Source organism: Rhipicephalus sanguineus, chromosome 9, assembly GCF_013339695.2.
Source record: "Rhipicephalus sanguineus isolate Rsan-2018 chromosome 9, BIME_Rsan_1.4, whole genome shotgun sequence".
NCBI lineage: Eukaryota > Metazoa > Arthropoda > Arachnida > Ixodida > Ixodidae > Rhipicephalus > Rhipicephalus sanguineus.
Window position 1 is genome coordinate 153135476 of NC_051184.2, and position 20571 is coordinate 153156046.

Consider the following 20571-nt stretch of genomic DNA (forward strand, 5'->3'; position numbering starts at 1 on the left):
TGTCTGTACAGGGCGTGGTCGCTCCTGCGCGCGCGCTTATCTTGTACGTCTTGCGCTCTCACCGCAAGTTTGCGTTCAAGTTACAGAGAGCACGAAGGTCATTTCGCTCACCCAAGCGGCCGCTTTTGCGAAAGGAGCGCGATGCTCACAAACGAATAAGTTACAACTGTGACAGCTCGCGCTCATCCTGTGTATACTTGTGCGTTCGTTTCGTGCGTCCTCCTTTGTATTTGACCAGCGCGCTTTAACTATCGAGCTGTGACAGTTGTTTGTTCGCGCTCATCTTGTGTATGTTCGTTCCGTGCGCCCTTTCTGCTTGAGCAACGCGTCGGAAGTTTCGAGCTGCTTGCCGTTCTTCGCGTGACATTACAACTTGTCGGGGCAAAACAATGCACAACAAACGCTCAACTACGTCTGTGAAGACACGTTTTACTTTCGTGTTATACCGATTCCTATGACAGAGGGATCAACCATGTTTTTTTCTCGCTCTCTGTACTCGTTCCCTCGCCCATCCGAGTCATTGAATCCCACGCCCGACAAATCGGTGCAACGGGAGAGCGCGCGCGCCGGGCGCACATCTTCGAGGAGCGAGGAAGAAGATGAAGAGGACGAAGAGAGCGCGCACCGGCCGAGCGTTCCACGCGCTATAAAGGTGGAGGCCATTCATGGTTGTGATAGTTTATGCGAACGCGTAACGGCATAACGAAAAGCATAACAGCTCATCTATGAGAAGAAACAGTGAATGCAGTGGCGCTAGTCTTCACACCGAAGTAAAAAAATTTCAAGGCTCTCGTTGTCAACTGGTTGAATCCCCAGGCAGCATGCCTTCGATGCAGATGGTACAGCATAATGGGCCAAATAAGGGTAGCTGATATTCTGCTTAATAAATAAGAGAAACGTACATTGTACGTTTCCTTATATTACCTTGTACGTAACTTGTACGCACCTTGTAATACGTAGGACAGACAACCTGTGGTCAGTCAGAGCACTGGGATGGTTACCAAGGGATGGGAAATGCAGCTGAGAATGGCAACGAGTTGAATGGAGTGTCAACATTCAGAAATTCGCAGGCATAAAATGGAATCAGCTTGCACGAGAGAGGGTAACTTGGAAATCATTGGGAGAGGCCTTTGTCCTGCACTGTACATAAGACAGGCTGATGGTCATGATGATGATGATAATGTGAACTGAGCAGACTGGGAAAGTAGTGTGCCTAAATATTTATGCACATGAAAGGAACACCGAAACAAGATGGCCAATTTTACAGCATTGTGTAGGATAGTGGTCCCAGGAACATGTCTCTGCGGTCCCAGGAATCACAGTGGTCCCAGTTACAGGAGAGGAGAAGTGACGCCTAGATCGTATAATAAAGTGTACACTATACTGGGACATCATTTGAGAATGCTGCATCTTATCTCCATAGACGTCATTATTTTCATTCTATCTGTTTGGGTGGCAAACTTCTTTCAGCAACCTCGCTGTTGCGTACCTAGCAGAGATATTTCAAGATATCAGCTGACAGTCAGACAACAAATATGGAGTTGTACACTGTCTTAATCATCTGACACGCAGACGACGGTGACTTGTAAGTATTCGTCTTAGAAATTTTTTTCCAAATTCTTTATTTTATTTTATTTTTTTGGGGGGGGGGGGAGGTTGCAAGCAATTTAATACCAACATGAGGAAAAGTAAAATAAATGTTAACAGTGACTCCATTCCGTTAAGATGTATGAGCTTCTCCAGCAGGCGACTTGACGAGGGAGCTTTCATGGACCCCTGAAAGCCAAGTGTTTGTGACTTTTATGCTTGAATGACTGCTTATGTGTGATAACCATGAAATTGCATTGTAAGGGCTCCAATGTAATGTATAATAAATTATTGTCGTTAGTCGTAATCAATTTTTGGTATCACTTCAAAAGGCACGCCAAAAATTGTGAGAAATTTCTTTTTTACTTATTTTTTTAATTTTTCATTCATTCAGTTATTTGTTCGAGTACATCTAGGTTCCTATTGGAGCATCATGTGACGGGGGTTGTACATCAAAATTCAAACAGCATGGAGCGGGTTTTAGTGAATCTACATACAGGTAAGTTGCTCAAGTGAATGCAAACTTCAAATCTATTTGACACACTGAACATGTTGGATTAGTTCTGGCTAGGCAGGAAACTGCAGAGGAAATACGCAACAAATTGCTGCTATCGGGAACAAAACCGCAGAGGAGTAAGCCCTACAAATAGAACTATACTCGCAGACAACTTTTCTTGGCAATGAAGGGAAGGCTACGGAGGAGGAGCTACTGCACATGTACTGCTCCGCGAAGCAGTCTGCTTCAGCGCGCGTTTCGAATTTATTTTCGGTTCGTGAACCTTCCGTATCTCCTGTGACGGCCGTTCGATTATTCGAGCGGCTGTGCTCGAATAATTACATTACACACCATTTGCTTCGTCTGCGTAGACAGCCATTTTTTAGTGAAATTCGTCAGAAGCTCCTTCGGCAAGTCTTCAGAAAAGCTATAGAGGGTGAAGACGCCATTTTGACTGTGAGGTGCACGTAAAAAGTGCGACGTTTTCACACGTGTGAAAACGCGAAATGACACTGCATAAAGTAAAACAAATATAAATATCTCCTTGGTACGTGCTGCTCCTCTTTTCAAATAGCGTCCAGTAGAAAATAAAGTAATGTTGTCATGTTTAACTCTCATGCTGAAAACACGCACGCATATGTGGAACTATGTTCTTCAGCGGTAGTACACGCATAGTTTGGCTCTGCAGCCTTCCCTTCATTGCCAAGAAAAGTTGTCCGCGAGTATAGCAAAAGCAAGGTCTCAAGCACAAATCGAAACATTGTTTTACAATGGCTCTATGTTCGCAGCTATGTGGAAGTAAAAAGCACAAAGACCAAGAAGACGAGCTACGAAAACATGATTTGAAGTTCTCGTTTAAACGCCTCAGTGTGGTGTACCAAAATTCGCATGGTTAGGGATCAGTGTATGACGAACACGATCCGCTGGTCATGACATGAATAACGCAAAATACCTGTCGCGTACGTCATGAAACCCTTTCTCTCAGTCACGTGTGGCAGATACGCGCATAACAAAGTTCATATTTTGCGGGTATGTGCCACAGCTGATACAGTCTCAACTAACACAGTAACCGCGAACACACACATATTGACACGCAAGGAAAGTAATAATAATAATTGTTGGGCTTTTATGTCCTAAAACTACGATATCATTATGAGAGACGCCGTAGCTAAGGGCTCCGGAAATTTTGACCATCTGGTATCTTTAACGTGTACCGAGATCGCACAGTACATGGGCATCTAGCATTTTGCCTCCATCGAAATTCCACCGCTGCGGCCGGGATCGAACTCGTGACCTTTGGGTCAGCAGCCGAGCACCGTAACCGCTACACCACCGCGGCGGACGCAAGGAAAGTGAGGAAGCTGAAGACAGAACCGCCTTGGAAGACGCTCAACTACTATTCACTCGTCCACGTGGTCCGCAATGCCGACCACGTGGATTACACAAAAAGCGGGGTCAGTGGTTCCTACAATAACTCTTCCGAGAGGACCATTGCCCTAATAATTACCGGTGACTTCAGCATTGATTTATCAAAACCCAACAACGCCTGGTCTTAGAGGCGGTGAAAGATAACTTCGATGTGGACAGGGCCTCACAAGACCTCGGTGCCATGCCCGGGACAGGAGGCATCATAGATCATTTATTCGTAAAAGCCATCCGCGGTTTCCACCAGCTCTACTATACCTCGCATTTCACTACACTTAGACCGTTCATAGCCGCGATCACGAACGGATCCCATAACAAGTCCTGTCCAGCTGCTGGTGCTCACTTATCACGGTGATGATGACCTCATTCAAGAACTGCCAAAAACCTCTTCGACACATGCACACAAGTTCGTGAAACGTGCGTGCGTTCTCTGTCATAACGGATAAGTGTAAGCATAACAGCTGTAACGCAACTCTAACAACTGCAACTTTACGTGCAGTGCACCTGCGCGTGCCACTCGGCTGTGTATATCTAGCGAAACTTTCCTGAATTAAGCTTAGTTGCGAGTAGCGCCTGTCCTGTGCATCTATGTTCCTTCATTGTCCTATTCAAATTCGCGCTAGCCAGTATTGAAGAATACAAGCACTACAATAAGCTTACTGCATCTCGTGTTGGTCCACGTGGATTACGCAAAAACCGGGATAAATGCTTCCTACAATAAATCTGCCGAGAGAACCAGGCCTCTCATCATTACCGGTGCCTTCAACATTTCTTTATCAAGACCGAACAACGTCTGGTCCTTATACTGCGTGAAAGATGGCTTGGATGTGGACAGGGCATTAATAGACCTCGCTGCCACGTCCAGGACAGGAGGCATCATAGATCATTTCATCGTAAGAGGCATCGAAGATATCCACCAGCTCTACTATACCTCGCACTTCACTGCACTTAGACCCCTCGTAACCACGATCATGAACGGATCCGAAACAAGTCCGGTCCAGCTGCTGGGGCTCACTGACCACGGTCATGATGACCTTGTTCAAGAACTGCCAAGAACCCCTTCCACTCATGCACACGGGTTCGTGCGTGCGTGCGTGCGTGTGTTCTCCGTCTCAACGGGCAAGTATAAGCATAACAACTGTAACAACTGCAACTGTGACTGTAACGTACAAGCAGTCCGCCTGCACGTGCCACTCGGCTGTGTATATATCTAGGGAAACTTTCCTGAATGAAGCTTAGTTGCGAGTAACGCCTGTCCTGCGCATCTGCGTTCCTTCTTTGTCTTGTTCGGATTCGCGCTATCCAGTATTGAAGAATATAAACACTACATATCAGCTTACCGCGTCTGGTGTTGGTAACACCATAGTCGAGGGACTATGATAACACCCATATTGCTGTTGGCATCGTTACGCAACTGCATGTGTAAACAACTGGTTATATAATACATATGCGACTCTTCAACATATGAGTGTGCATGTATATATAGATATATATTTTTTTATTTATTCTGTTATCTTAACAACTATGTGGAAAGGGGTAGCCGTCACCAAGCAATGGTGACAACAACTCCTTCATTTGTTTTCTATTTCAATAAAAAAGAAGTGTCCATGCGCATGCCACTTCCACATTTCTATCTCGTCCATCCGTAACGTTTCGCTCAATGTGAAAAATTACGCCACAATGACCATCCCGCGCATGCTTCGCATAACATCGATTCCCACGGTACGTGGGATCTGCCGAATTTTATTGCGATAGCAATTATATGGAGTCTCGGCTGGATTTTGCCGTCGCCGTCGCCGCCGTCATGCACCGTATATGTATAAGTATGTATATATATATATCAAAGTCCCAAAGAAAAATAATTCAGAAAAAATCACAGTTTTTTGGGACGTTAAACCCCAGATATTATTATATTATTAAAAAATCACAGTTTCGCCGCAAGGGCGAAGCAATGAATGCGATAGCAAGAAACTAATGCTATACGAAGTGAGGCTCGCCAATGGATACTCTCAGTTTGAACAGCGCTCCTGTTGCAAAGGCGGCCGAAGCAGCGAAGGAAACTAGCGTGCTTCAAGTGTCGAGCTGTGTCACTTGATAGTTCGCGCTCATCTTCTGTTTGTTCGTTTAGCGGCGTCTCTTGAGCTCGAGTGACTTTCGTACGCTCCCGAACATGAGCGCGGACATCACGGTGAAAACTTGAAACATCCGTCTTGCCCTCACCACGAGAAAAGCGCGCGAGCAGACAGCGGAAGGACAAGGTTCTCCCTGCTCAAATATTAGATGCAGCGAGCGAGCTCGTCGACGACTTTTAAATGCGCCCGTCGCGCTCCTAGCGCCATCTCGCTGGTAATGAAGAAACGCTTATAAGCGCCGGCCGTCTCTGAGTCCGTCTAGCGGTAAAGGGTGTGTATATAACGCTCGCCGTTAGCTACGTGGAGGACCTGCGTTCCGTGGCGTAGTGGTTAACGCCACTCGCTGCAGAGCAAGAGGTCCTTGGTTCGATTCCGCGCTTCGGAAGCATTTTCTCAATTATTTTTCTTTGGGGCTTTTATATATGTATACATACTTATACATATACGGTGCATCACGGCGACGACAAAACCCAGCCGAGACTGTCCATATAATTGCTATATAGATCTTTCAGGTAGCTAACGGGCAGCGTTATATACACACCCTCTACCGCTGGCAGGACTCAGAGAGGGCAGGCGCTTATAAGCGTTCCTTCATTACCAGCGAGATGGCGCGAGGAGCGCGACGGGCACATTTAAAAGTCGTCGGCGAGCTCACTCGCTGCATCTTATATTTGCGCAGGGAGAACCTTGCCACTCCGCTGTCTGCTCGCGCGGTTTTCTCGTGGTGAGGGGAAGAGGGATCTTTCGAGATGTCACCGCGCCCATGTTACGGAGCGTAGGAAAGTCACTCGAGCTCAAGGGACGCCGATAAAGGAACAAACAGAAGATGAGTGCGAACTGTCAAGTGTCACAGCTCGACACTTAAAGCGCGCTAGTTTCCTTCGCGGCTTCGGTCGCCTTTGCAACAGGAGCGCTGTTCAAACTGAGAGTATCCATTGGCGAGCCTCACTTCGTATAGCATTAGTTTCTTGCTATCGCATTCATTGCTTCGCCCTTGCGGCGAAACTGTGACTTTTTTTTTCTTGCTAGACGTCGTTAAAACGTTTACTCATTTTGCCACGGCTTCTTGCTCCTCCCATCTTCGCAACGTATGGACTCCGCATGGCATGCTTGGGGTCACTGTTTGCGTGCGATACTCACTAGTTGCTCCAAGGCTTGCTCAGAAATGCAGGAACCACTCAATGTGCTTCAACTAATATCGTCGTGTGCTGGTGCTATGCAGCCTCCGTGGGTTCGCGGTAGCTTTGATGAACGAGCCGCTTGCGAGGTGGTCTTTCTTCTCGCCGCGCTGGCACGTCTCGTTTGTCCGCTGTCAACGAGGTTCAGAAAAAAATGCGCGACCACTCCGTTGCAGCCATTAGGCGACAGACGGTACCATTCACCAGCAGCCCCGAATAAAAGATAAAACACGTGCGTCGGAAGCTTGGCGGATGGATCAGATGCCGCCGACGCCTTCTTATCTTTAAAATTTGAGTGAGCATTGTCCCGACGTTTCAGAAACTATACTTTTCCTTCTTCGAAGTTTGAGGAAGGGACACACATGACGAGGGCTTCTTTTCTTGTTCGGCGGGTATGAAAGGGTGCTTCAGGCGGCGGCGTTGCTGGTCGGCCAAAGAACAGAGGAGGGCAAGAGCTTGACCGGAAGGCATGAATTGAACAGTGAAGGGGGTGAGGAGCGTCTTAGACGTGTGGACGCGTCGAAGTGGCGGTACGCCAACACCCTCTAGACTGGTGTTGGGTACCCAGATGCCTCTCTCTCTCTCTTTCTTCCTTTTTTCTTGTGCTGTACACAAGGGGTAGGTTGCCTTGAGCGCGGTTAACTCACGTTGTTTGGGGACGTTTGCATATGCCAGGATTCATTTCCGGTAGTTGGTTTCAAAAGCAAGGATCTTTAGTTTCAGGAAAATTGATTCGGTGGCCTGTGTCCTCGAAATGTTGCGATCTCTTGCAAAATTGGGGACGTCGTTCCCGTCTTTCTTTCAGATTCTCGGTTCAGCTGGCGTCGCAGCCTGCGCGAAGAATTTTGTAGACAATGCCTCGAATTTTCTCTTTCGGCGGCCGGTCGTTGGAAGCTATGGTTTCGCTCACGCCTCGGATAGTAGAGACTGATGCATTTCTGTGATGGTGTTGATTGGGGAGGGGGGGGGGGGGGCTGTTACTGGATTCATCAGCTTGCGTCGATCGTGTTTTTGGAAGTCAACTGCTTTTAGAATAAAAGACTTTCCGTAGCCGTTCTTGGTGAGTTTCTTGAATATATCGTACGTTATCTTTTTTTTTTTTTTCACGTTGTGCGCAGTGTGTGCCGGCTCTTCGCATTAATGTCTAAGACGAATATCTTCCGGATTTTTGGGGGGTCTGAAGAAAACTGAAGATATCGACTTGTGTAGGTGTTTTTGCACAGTTTTATTTTCAGGCTACGAGAACATCCAAACACGGCCGAGAGTCTTATGTTTCAAGGGCGAACTGAATTCTCGTTCGATAAAATTTATATGAGAGAAAAAAATTATGACGTAGGATCTCTCGACGATCGAAAAACAGTCGTAGAAAGATTTTAGGTTGCGGCTGGAGTGAACTGAGAGCTCGTCCCTCGATGTGTTCCATTGTTATATAGAGACCGGATTTTAGGCAAATGCCTATTTTGTTCCTTGCGGACCTATCGCGCTACCTTGATATATGAGCATAAATTAGAGGTTAAGAAGAGCGTTTGTAGTGTTTTATAGTGCCTATAAATGCATTTTTTGCGTTTGTGCCCAAATGCTTACATATGCCTATAAATTCCTATTTTCGAAATTAGCGCTTATATGAACACTATTTAGCCTCAAGTAGCGCTCCCGGGTGCAGTCTGAGGCCGTTATTCATGTTACCGCGCAACATTGACTGTTCGGAACTATGGGGTTAAACCTAGTCCTCTTGTTCAACCAACTCCCGGAACAACCCGGCGAGCATTCGCCGCCGCAATAATTAACATGACACGAACGGTTAGCGAATGCGAGACCGCGGAGAGCTGTCTGCGGAAAGGAGAGTGAAGAGAAAAGAAAAAAAAAACGAAAGAAAGAAAATTGTGATACGCACGCGGCTTTTGTGTTGTAATTTACTTTGTAAGCTGTTCACTGCAGGAGCGTGAGTGAGTGAGTGAAACAACTTTATTCGGTCGACAATAGACGCGAGTAAACTCAACGTCGCCTCTCGGGGACCATCAGATTAAACCAGACGGCCTCGCGCGGGCCCTCTGGACGGCCAGGATTTGAGAGGTCTAGACATATTTTTCGGGGGTGGAGGGTTCGACCATGCTTTATCTATGTTCGTGCGTTCGTTTGTATGTGTGCGTGCATATATATACACATACAAAACTGAAAAGTTTCCGGGGGGGGGGGGGGGGGGGTGGCTTGAACTTCCTGAAACTCCCAGAGGTTGACTGTCAGGGGAGAAATTGGCTCTACACGATTCGGCCCGGCTAATAAAAGGAATCCCTCCCTTTTGGCCTTTTAGCGATCTGGCTATCTAGCAGCTGCTCCTGTTCTGCCCTTCTCAGTCATGCCGAAAAGATACCCAGGAGTGTGTGTTGATTGGACGATAGAACTCACCGTGAATAACACGGGAGAGACCGTGTTCTGCGAACGGAGTGGGACAAAGCGCAATTGTACGGCTAGCTATGTTCAACTGTTGGCGCCTTTGTGCCATCTTAGGCAATAACATCTTTGTTTTTCTGTCGTAGGTAGAAGTCGATCGCGAACGTCTTCGTTTGAAATTGTTTGCATTTATGTGAAAACGTTGTTCTGCCTGCCTATTTTTGGCGCCTAAAACGAGCTTTTTTAATGCCTAAAAATCCGGCCTCTAGTTATATTTGCCATGACATATGCTCTATTGTAGTAATCAAAGGAGCAAGAAAATAAAAAAGGGGCCAGACTGACAACGCGTGAAAGCATCTTTTTTCTTGGAAAGCTGCTTCCTCGTAAGGCATAGAGCATGCGATTTGCGTTCTTTCACTTTAGGAGTAGAGGAGTGAATACAACACATTTCTACAGCCAGTCAGTAAAAGTCGACCTCAAGACACATCTGGATATGAAATTAGAGAGGCTAGAAGGGTTTGGCTAGTGTCGTGAGCAGACGCTTCTGTCGGCCGCCGCGGTGAAACGTGTTTTTATGACGCCGCTAGGGGCGCTGCGCTCCGGAGACGGGTCATTCTGCCTTAAGAGGCAGAGAGAAGGACCGTGAATTTATATTTTTTGGTATAATAACATAGATTTAATCAATGTAGATAAGGTATTAGGCCAACATGAAACAAGGAAGCTTTTTTTTTTTTTTTTTTTTTTTTCTTCGAGCCTGGTGGCAGACATGTCACCGCCCCGTTTTAAAGGGGACGCTCATAGCATCCATCCATCCATCCGGGTTAGAGGCGAGCTGACGAGCTGGCCCCGCTGCCGCTGCCGATCATTGTTTGTTTGCTTGTGTTTGTGCTTGGTTGTGTGGAAGCGCGAGTTTTGTTCGTCTCTGCACGTGGTGAGTCAACGTACGCCCCTGTGCTGCTTTATTGTGGCTTACCTGATATGTTTCCGCCAAACATCAACTGTGACATTACCGTCATTTCTTCGTATTTTGGAGTATGCCTGCTAAGAAAGGCAGGACATGCTTCGTGCCTCTGTGCAAAGGCGGGTACAAAACGTCTGCCGAAAAAGTTCCCTGGTCCGTGCTCCGGCGGACGCTCTTCGTCGAGAAGAATGGGCAAGGAACATAAAACGAGAAGACAGAGTGCTGGACGAGACATGCGTTGTGTGTTCTCGTCATTTTGACGATCGGTTTATTGTGAGGATCTTCAAGCACATCATTAATGGAGAGCTTGTAGAGGTATCTAACGTCATCGCTCAATTGTAGTTACTGATGCCCCCCTTACTCAATGCCCTTCAATGGGCCTGTAAGGCATTTTGAATAAATAAATAAATAAATAAATTACAGATAGTTGCTAACAGCGAATTTGAGCCAAGACAAATTAGAGAAGATTTTTGGAATTGTTAGACAATCGTTTCTGTGTAATGATCACCCCGATCCCAGAGCAGTTTTTGCTCATAGTAAACAATCTAGCGCTCTACAACTTAGCGAAACCACCTAGAAGTGGTAACTCGCCAGCAGAGATCATAAGTGCACTCTTGGGGCCATCAGACATTGGAAAACAAAAGGCAGCCCGCATTACAAGCTTAATTGATGAACTCTTGGATGAGAGAAACCTCGCAAATGCTTCAGCTGTGCTTGAAGACAGCAGTATTTTTGACCACAAAGGCTGTGTTGAACAGAAAAGTGACAGCCATTTAATTTTCTATGCTGTTGGCTATGTCGTCAGGAAAGCACTTAAAAGGTTCCCATGCCCCACATGTGCACCTGCCTTAGCCATTTTGCCTCTGCAGGCAGACAAATGAGAATGCCTCATTGACGAGGAAATTTGACCATGGGGGCTTACTGTACCCCTCAAAACACCTTGAAGACTTGATTGCAAAGCTGGAGAACGCGTTTGCTGTGTTTTTAAGCAGAAATGAGCTGCATGCTGAAAGTATGCTATCATTTTTAGAGTTTTTGCACGGGCATGACCACCAAAAAGTTGGCTGCAGCGAGCATGGTCAAGCACTCACTATAGAAATGATTAAGTTTTATAGTTTAACTAGGCTGCACTTCTTCACTAAAGCCATCAACAAAGAGAAGTAAGTCTACACAACGCGAGAAGCAAAAGCTGCTCAAACTGAGGCGCTAGCTGTTAGTGATCTCCGAACTGCAACAGCGAAATATTGAATTCAATAAACGTGTCACTTTTGTGCTCTGCACCCTTCATTATACCGTTTCGTCATTGTGTCTCCGGAGCGGAACGATCATGCGTTTCTAACCTGAGGGCCGAACTTTGGTCCTTATTCAGCTATGCTGTTTCCCACTTACAAGACCTTTTTTTTTTTTTTCTGGAAGCCTGAAGTAGCTTCCATTAAAACAGAGTAATGATAATGATAGAAATAACAAAAATCAGTAATACGCCGTTTAATATATAATAAAAGCGGGCCTATACGACTCCAACGGTAGGTTGCAAGAACTGCCAGCATCTGCTTCTAAGTGAAGTTTCAGGGGTGACCGACCGAAAATACAGCTGCCCAAGAATGCTACACAGAACATCACGACGCTCGTATTGTCCTGTCTGCATGAGCCAACGAACGATTGCGAGCACGCAGATAAATTATACAAAAATGCGCACAGAAAACGCATTGCTGGGTGCCGCTTGTAAGCGGGCCAAAGAGCGCGCGCCCCGCGCCAGCGGGCCGGAGCGCCACCTGTGCGCCGTCATAGCAAATGATTTCAACTGCGCCGACTCGTTCACAACACTAGTCAAACCCTTCTAGCCTCTCTAATGAAATGAACTTTGGACTCCTGGTGAGAAGGACAGCGGTTCAGTTACCGGAACCCCCCCCCCCCCCGTCGGTGCGCCACTGATGGCTGCATTTCTGTTGTCCTTCACGTGATTTCCTCTGCCTGTTTTGCGAAGTACCCGTTTTCTTATTTGATGCACACTCCTAAATATTTATACTCCTCTTGTATGAGTATATCATAAAGGACTGACAAAGAACACGGGATTGACGTATTTTTTCATCCAACGACCGTGATTGTGTTCACACACGATTGCGCGGCCCTCAACGCATCGCGCCATCTGTTGCAGAAAGCGCGCAACCATAGTGAGTTGTCTATCGCGGTTGGAGGCCACTTGCCAGTTCACACACATGCGTTTCGCCGGAGTCTGGGCTCTCTCGCGAACAATAGATGACGTCACTACTACGTCACTCACGTGTGACGTCACTTGAAGACTTTTTTTCCCTAAGTTAGTTTTGACTTTTCCCCGTGTCGCCACGGAGTGCCTAGTATGTCACGTGCTTCATGAATTTCGTCCCTAATGTCCTAGTCTCCTAGTGTCATCTTCACCTCCGCCGGCGCTGTCTCCGCGCACGTGTCACGAAGTGTCGTCGGTGTCGTCAAGTAGCCGCAAAAGTCAATACTCCCATGAAATGCGACGTTTGTGGCGTTGGCCTGTCTTCACTGGAAAAAAGTGGAGCACCACATCGCAGCGCACAAATTCGCCGCCGACTACGTGCAGCAGGCGTTCCACAAAGATAAAGGTGAGTACCCATCCTGTTTTCAGTTTATAGTTGTTGGAAAAGACAGTGTCAGTGCATTTTTATCATCTTTTGTGGTGAGGCTGTACAGCACATGACCGCTTCCACGTGCATTCACTGTGCCAGCTAGTTATAATTCGCATGTGCTTGTCGCGTAGAAAAAAAAAAAAAAGAAAACAAGTATGCACAGAGGCACTAATTTTCACAATTTGCTCGATCACACTGAAAGTACTGCCGCTTGCGTCGCTTTTTTGTTTTCCCTCTAAAAACAAAGCAGAGCAAATATGTCCGGTGGATACATGATGTGTTGAAACAGGTGAGCGCACAAGACAGGGACAGTGAAAACGACACATAGAGCGCTACTTCCAACTAACATTTAATGCACTACACTCATCACGTGGTAACATCGAGTGCTTCAGAACAAGACTATCAAAAAAAAATTTAATTTTTTTTCTTCCTTACGCTTTTTTTTTCTTGCTAAAGATTACAGGCGGTAACGTGCCTATGGAAACAGGGCGACAAGCGAAAAAACCCTTGATACCATACAGAAGTTTTGACCGAGCTCATGAATGCGTTATCAACGGCAAAAACGGCTGTGTGATAAATGCGACATGAGATGAACATGGGTTTTAACAAAAGCGGGTCATCCAAATGAAGGAACAATGATGCGGCTGAACAAAGGAGGCTGTAAAAAGGTATTAAAAATGGCCTTGAAAGGTTAATACTTAAAAAGTGAGAACAACAATAAAAGTTTTGCAAAAACGCAGACTCTTTCTTCGTGAGTGACACAGAGGGCATGCTGACACAGCTGGGTCCGAGCTGTTCTGCACATGATGCATCATATATTTCTCGAGCTATGACAGCCTGGTCAAGAAAGGGGGCACAACCGCAAGCTGCACAGTGTAAGGCCATGTTGCCGTCAGACTTTTAAATTGTTGGCGTGTTCACGCAAGCGATCGTTAATACATTGGCCAGTTTAGCCGATGTAAACACATCCACAAGAGAGCGGAATCTTATACACGATGCCGCATTTGCAAGACAAAAACCGCGTGGTGTGCTTCTTGCAGCATGTCAGGCCTTTCACTGTTCACGTTTACACGCTTGCACAGGCCTCCAAAGTTTGTTGTGGGCGGTAAACACTACACTGACTCCTGCGCACCCTGCAGCCTTCTTAATCCTATGTGACACTTGGTGCACGTATGGGATAACAGCAGTTTTTGTCCCATCTCTGTTTTTTGGAGGCACATTACTGGTTTTCTTGAGTCTGTGCAACAAGGTCTCCGCAAGGTCACGCAAAACTCTGGAAAACGTGTGCTCTCGAAGAAAGATTTTGTGTTTTTGCAAAACCTGTTGACTTTTATTGTTCTTACTTTTTAAGTTTTAACCTTTTAAAGGCTTTTTTTAATACCTTTTGATGACCTCCGCTGTTAAGCCGTATACTTTGTTTCTTCATTTGTATGACCCATTTTTGTTAAAACCCATGTTCATCTCATGTCACATTTATCACCAGTCGTTTTTGCCGTTGATAGCACATTCGTAAGCTCGGTCAAAAACTTATGCTTCAGAAGTTTTTTCAGAAAGAATATTAGTGCACTGAATGAGATGAAGGGTAACTGAAGGACTTAATTTATTTTGTGAAGCAGAGAGAGTGAGGGAGCAAATAAAACATTTAACATTATCTATCAGGGGCGTAGCCAGAAATTTTTTTCGGGGGGGGTTCAACCATACTTTATGTATGTTCGTGCGTGCGTTTGTATGTGTGCGTGCCTATATACGCAAGCAAAATTGAAAAAATTTCGGGGGGGGTTTGAACCCCCCAACCCCCCCCCTTGGCTACGCCCCTGTAATCTATGTCTAAGGCCTTTGAACTATTTTCGTTGGTTTAATGTCTCTCTCTGATACTATGTTGTATTTGTATTACAGAATTCAGTGAATGGAAAGCTCAGGAAGAGGCGAACTGTTGGTTTGTTCTTCACACGGCTCCCAAAAAGCTGGCCAGTGGGGAAACGAGGAGCCACTACTACTCTAATAGATCAGGAGTGGCTAGGCCAAAGGAAGGTCATGGTAATCGTCGAGAAAAAAGTCAGGGTACCTGCAAGTCCGGTAAGATATGTCTCATTTATTACTGTGACAAAGAAGGAGAACACTCAGAGCCCGGCACCTGAAGGTATCACCATAAATGTAAGGCACCAAAGAAAGCATTATGGCCATAAAGCAGAAATTCAGCACTTGAGGATGAGTGACAAAGAAAAGGCCAACGGGGTTAACCAACGTAGCAGAGGACCTGGAGCGTGGTGTGCCCATGAAAACCATATTGAATAATATAAGAACATCTGTTGGGGGCATGTAAGCTGAGGCCAGCACATTTGGCAGAACGCATAACTCTGCATAACATCAAACGGCAGTTTCACATTGCTGCTCCTGAACAGTGTCACACCAATGATGCTGTCAGTGTAGATATGTGGGTGAAAGCAATGTAGGACAAAGGTGAAACACTTGTCTGTCTGTATAAGGCACAAGGTGCAGTGGACCCAACTGGTACTTTTGTTGCAACAGATTTTGCCCTTGCTTTGATGACAGAGCCACAAAAAGAGCTGTTAGAAGAATTGGGCATGGGCAGTGTGTCTTGACTCAACACATGGAACTACAGGGTAACAGTTTGAGCTGACCACTCTTCTAGTGCTAGATGAAGTGGGATAAGGTATACCTATAGCCTATTTCATCTGCAACAGGATGAATGAGGAAAACTTGGCAGCTTTTTCAGGTCTCTTGAGTGTGCCATCAACGAAAAAGTGGCTGCTAAGACATTTATGTCTGATGACGCCTCACAATTTTACAAGGCATGGTCGTCAGTTATGGGTGTCCCTCAGCAGAAACTTCTCTGCACCTGGCATGTGGATAGGAATTGGCAGAAGAAGATACATGAGTTTGTAGAAAAACAACTGAGGCCAGACGTGTACCACAACGTGCGACTCCTTTTAGAGTTCCTTGACCAGCAAGAATTTGAAAAGTATCTGTATCTTCAATCATTCCTTGACACTGAGGAAGAAAAACTGAGGGATTTTCTGAAGTACTTCAAGGACAACTATGCAGTTAGACCTCAAGAGCGGGCCTACTGCTTTAGGACGAGGGCAGGTATCAACACCAACATGCACCTTGAGAGCATGCACAGGACGATGAAGCACAGCATGCTGGAGGGAAAGAAGAATAAGCGTGTTGATAAACTAATTTCTGCACTCATGGACTTGACATATCATTTTTTGATGAAGAGGGCAATCCAGATGATCAAAGGGCAAGAAGTTGAGTGCAGTTGAAAGGTACCACAGATCTGGCACTGAAATGGCAGGTTGTGCCAAATTAAACGAAGACAGCACGTGGACTGTGCCATCTCAGTCTACTAAAGGGCACTCTTATACAGTGACAAAAGTCGGGGATGCTGCTTGCTGTCCCTTGAGATGCAATGAATGTGCAGTGTGTGCGCACCTGATACACTTCAAAGTGTGCAAGCACATTCACTGTGTGGTCATTGCTAACACATTGTCAAGCACTGACAATAACGACTATGAGAGCCCACCTGAAACAGTAACTGAAACGAGTCGGGCATTGCACATAGTGCAAAGCATTGCAAAGGTGGAGGCGGCCACAACAGTGCCGAGCCAAAAGTCATGGATCGATCTCGGCCGCGGGCGGTCACATTTCGATGGAGGCGAAATGGTAGAAGCCCGTGTACGTACGATGGCAGTGCACGTTAAAGAACACCAGATGGTCTATAGAACACCAGATGGTCAAAATTTCCGGAGCCCTCGACTACAGTGTGCCTTTACCTACCTCGTGGTTTTTGGCACGTAAAACCCCAGAAATTATTATTATTATTGCCAATGATGACCACATGCCTCAACAAATATGAAAAGTACTATGTGTTGATGTTGGCACTGGACCGAGGTTTCCACTAAATATAAAATTTAAGTCACTCATATGTCTCATCTGCTCTATCTGACACAACTGCTGCTGTAATTAATAATTGACTGGAATGCAAAGTGTTCGATTGGTGAATGTGCTGACCTGCCCATTTCTCACTTATGATTTCTCATTTCAGATATTGTATTACTGATTGTAGAGGTGTTAAATGACATTGATTTCCCAAAGCTATGGAGGAACCAAACCAGCATTTTAATAAAGCCTTATTGTCAAAGCTTAACCTGGTTGTGTCTTCCTGTGTTGATAATGCATACTTGTGCACGCGGTTTCTGCACTACATTCATTACAGTAATGCAATGCAGTTTCATTTCAAGCCACGAGGACAGAGTCAGAATCGATTTAGATCTGTTTCTTTCTTATGAATGCATTGTTGTTGTTGTTGTTATTATTATTATTATTATTATTATTATTATTATTATTATTATTATTATTATTGCAGCGGTATTTGCACACGTTTTCTGGCTACGGCGCGAATCCTTTATTACAGAGGAGAGCTCGATCAACATCGACATCGTCTGCAATGGCGGATTGTTTATTTGCAATTTGCAGCGTTTGCGCGATGTAAATTGTTCTTTCGCTAGTTTCTTGTACGCGGGTAATGTAACATTAACGCTCGCTATCGAGTTTAGGGTATGTTTTCTCACACGTGAAGGTGTGGTGCCTTTTCACCCGTGAATATTCGTACTCGACGCCGCTCGCCTACCACAGCAGGTGAGGTCATTGGTAAGATACACGTTCCGATGCAACTTCCAATTCAAAATTGTGCTTTGTATGAGTGTCATGCTCTGCGCTTTCGACTCTTTTGATCGTTAACTTGCGCTAGATGTGGTATCGAGCCAGTCGAGCTCTGAAAATTCATTTCCGATGATCGGGACACGATCTTGAACGTGCATGAACGCGCGGGTACCACACAAAATATAAGCTAAAGCTGTGCAGCAAATTCAGATGTACTAGGTATTGCCGCGAACAAATATTGCTTTGCTAATGGGCGTCGATGACTGCCCAGCCCCCCCACCCCTCTTTTTTTTTGTACATACATGTAAACCGTGATTTCAATTTGACAGCTTTGCTTTGAAGGCGCTTTTAGTGCTATAATGGAAGCGATAGCTTGCTTTTGATGACCTCTGCGCTGTCAGTGCATCAGGACATTGCATTATTGATAAGACAGAATTGTTCACGTCCAACACCCCTCGCAACGTAAAGCATTTTGAAAGATTCTTGCTGCTACACTTGCTCAGTTTTCACGAAAGGGGGTGTTTTTGGAAGAGTTCAAACCTAAAGACGCTGATTTCTTCTTATCAGTGCTAGAGTTACTGACTACGCTACCTAAAGGTAGCATATGCAGTAACTAATCAGTGCCTGCCAGCAGCGCACCAATTGAGGGTGTGTTCTGTATAAATTCGTGCAAGAAAAAAAATCAGAACTAAACGCACAGTAGAACTTGCTACAACTGAGCTGCAAGTCGGGTTGAACTTTCGATTCAAGTGCGAGCTTTCATTCGACTACATTAAACCCTTTCAGACGCGATCTATGAAGAACTGCCTGTAATTCGTCAGAGTTGCACATTATCTCAAGGGACTCGACGTTGCAACAAAAATATTGTCATGTATGTGCTTTATAGTAACTAATCTTGATTAAACTGCAATTGCATTGAACCTGAAGTCATTCATGTTCTGCTTTTTGCAAAAATAGAATGAAATCTCAGGCTAGAAATATAGTACTAATTTTCTTTTTTTGGTTATGATCATTTCGAGCAAAGATAAATTATACTTTTTAGGTGACTTGGAAAAAGCGGAACATCAAACATGGTAGTGCCTTCTGCTAATTGACTATATTTAACAGTACACTGCAAAATGAAGTTGAAAACAGATCTATTATACAGGAGGTTCAATTTATCCACTCTTAAATGTATCTTGTTCTTTCTTAGCCACTAGTCAACACGACTAGCAAAAACATGTGATGTAGACAGTTGTATACAAAGCGTCTCAAACAGTTATAGAAAGAATGGTGTGCTAAAAGCTGCAGCAAGACAGAGTACGACTTTGCGAAACTGCAGTCGTAAGTGCCGCGCTTTAGGTTTACAGGTTGATCCATCCACGGCTTGGATGTAGACCATACTTAGAAACTAACTCGGATGATACCGTTGTCACATGGTGCACTGCTGATCGCAATTAAGCCCAATCAGGGTCAGATTTCTCAACAGTGATTGACTCGTTTCTGCAACTTGCATACAGTAAATAATCACAGTAGAGAAATTCTACCCAGTCAGGTCCCATCGTGATCAAAATTGACAGTATGACACCCATAATACATATTTGTCTGGGAGGCCAACTTTCGGATATACAGGTCTTACTAGAAAAGAAAAACTAGATACATTGTTCGATAGCAGCCTATTAACATGTTGGCTCACGCACATTTTCAAGCACATTCAAGACGTGGCATGAAACTCTTGCTAAACTCTTCTCACTCAGTTTGTACCGATCAGCTTATTTGCCATGTTATATACAAACAGATGCGGTCACCTATAGTGCACACTATGGGCTCACTTTCTTGAGCTAAATTTTCGTGACGTACAGCCTGACACTTAGAAACACCATGTGGCTCTCTTGTTTGCAGTTCATCCGCCTTGGTGCAGTTGGCCTGCCTTGCAAACTCATAAACGGCATTGTGTGTTGCTGCCATGTCTTCCGTTACTTTCTCTCAGTAGCATGAACGAACTATCCGCACCCGTTTTGTCTGCACTACAACGGAGATGCCTCAACTTCAGCCTATGTTAACCCCCACTGCCTTTCAAGGAACTATGTCAACAATGCCAGCACTATGTGCTGCTGGGCCTCATAACATAAGCTTGCTCAGTGGCACAAACTGTCCATATACTTTTGCCCCACAATGCAACTGTGCCATTCTCAGTGGTCCGTATTGGGAAGCACTCCAGATCTACAAACACTATGATGTGCTGTTGGCTGCTAGAAAATGACTCGTTTATAACAGCGGAGTTTTGCACAACATAGAAAGGGTTATGAATGTAAAAATGGCCATCCACTCCCATTTGTTGCACAAAGCTACGATAAAATTCATATGGATTTCTCACAAAGAACAGCATTTTAGTTGGCGAAAAATTTGACATGGTCCACAGTTTGAACTCGAGAACGACTTTTTTTCGGGGTGGTCGCTCTACCATTTAAGCTAACCAGTATGCTAATAATCAAAGTGTGAGGGCAAATTCAGTTTGAAGCGCAGGGACACTGAATATGACAAATGAGTTCTGTGGAAAGCACAGTAGGTATAAGTAGCTTATAAGCAGCTGCAAGTAATGTTTTTTCTTTCAAGTTTGATTTTCATAAATAGATATTAACACAGAATCTTCTGCTAAAAGCTGCTGCACGTTTCCACAGGACCCATTTGCCAAATTCTGTGTGCTTTGACTTTTCAACTAATTGGCCCTTACACTGCCCATTGCTAGCCTACTGGCTATCTCAGTTGTAGAGAAACAGCCCTGGAAAGGTGTTGGTTCCAGGCTTGAGCCCAGGAACAGTACGAATTTTTGTTCTTCCTTTCTGAGAAATCAGTATGGATTTCCTGGTAGCCTTGTACAAAACAGGTGGATGGCCATTTTTCAATTCAAAATAACTTGTTCTCTACACAGATGATGTATGCGAACACAACTGTGATGCCTTGAATCATGTCTGGACGAGCTGGGCTTGGAGCATGTAGCCAAATGTGATGGTAGGAGCTCCAAGTGAATGTTCTCAAATGTTCATTGTTCCAGTGCTCCCAGAACGAGGAAAAAGCTGGGACACAGCACTGTGTGCCTTGG

General features: G+C 45.2%; 1 long non-coding RNA gene across 1 annotated transcript; it reads left to right on the plus strand.

Moving 5' to 3' along the window:
* The first annotated feature begins 12625 nt into the window (after positions 1-12625).
* LOC125759894 (uncharacterized) lies at positions 12626-15718 on the plus strand. Its single transcript, XR_007417657.1, has 2 exons — positions 12626-12779; positions 14700-15718. It is a non-coding gene; the product is annotated as an uncharacterized LOC125759894 (long non-coding RNA).
* Positions 15719-20571: the final 4853 nt, after the last annotated feature.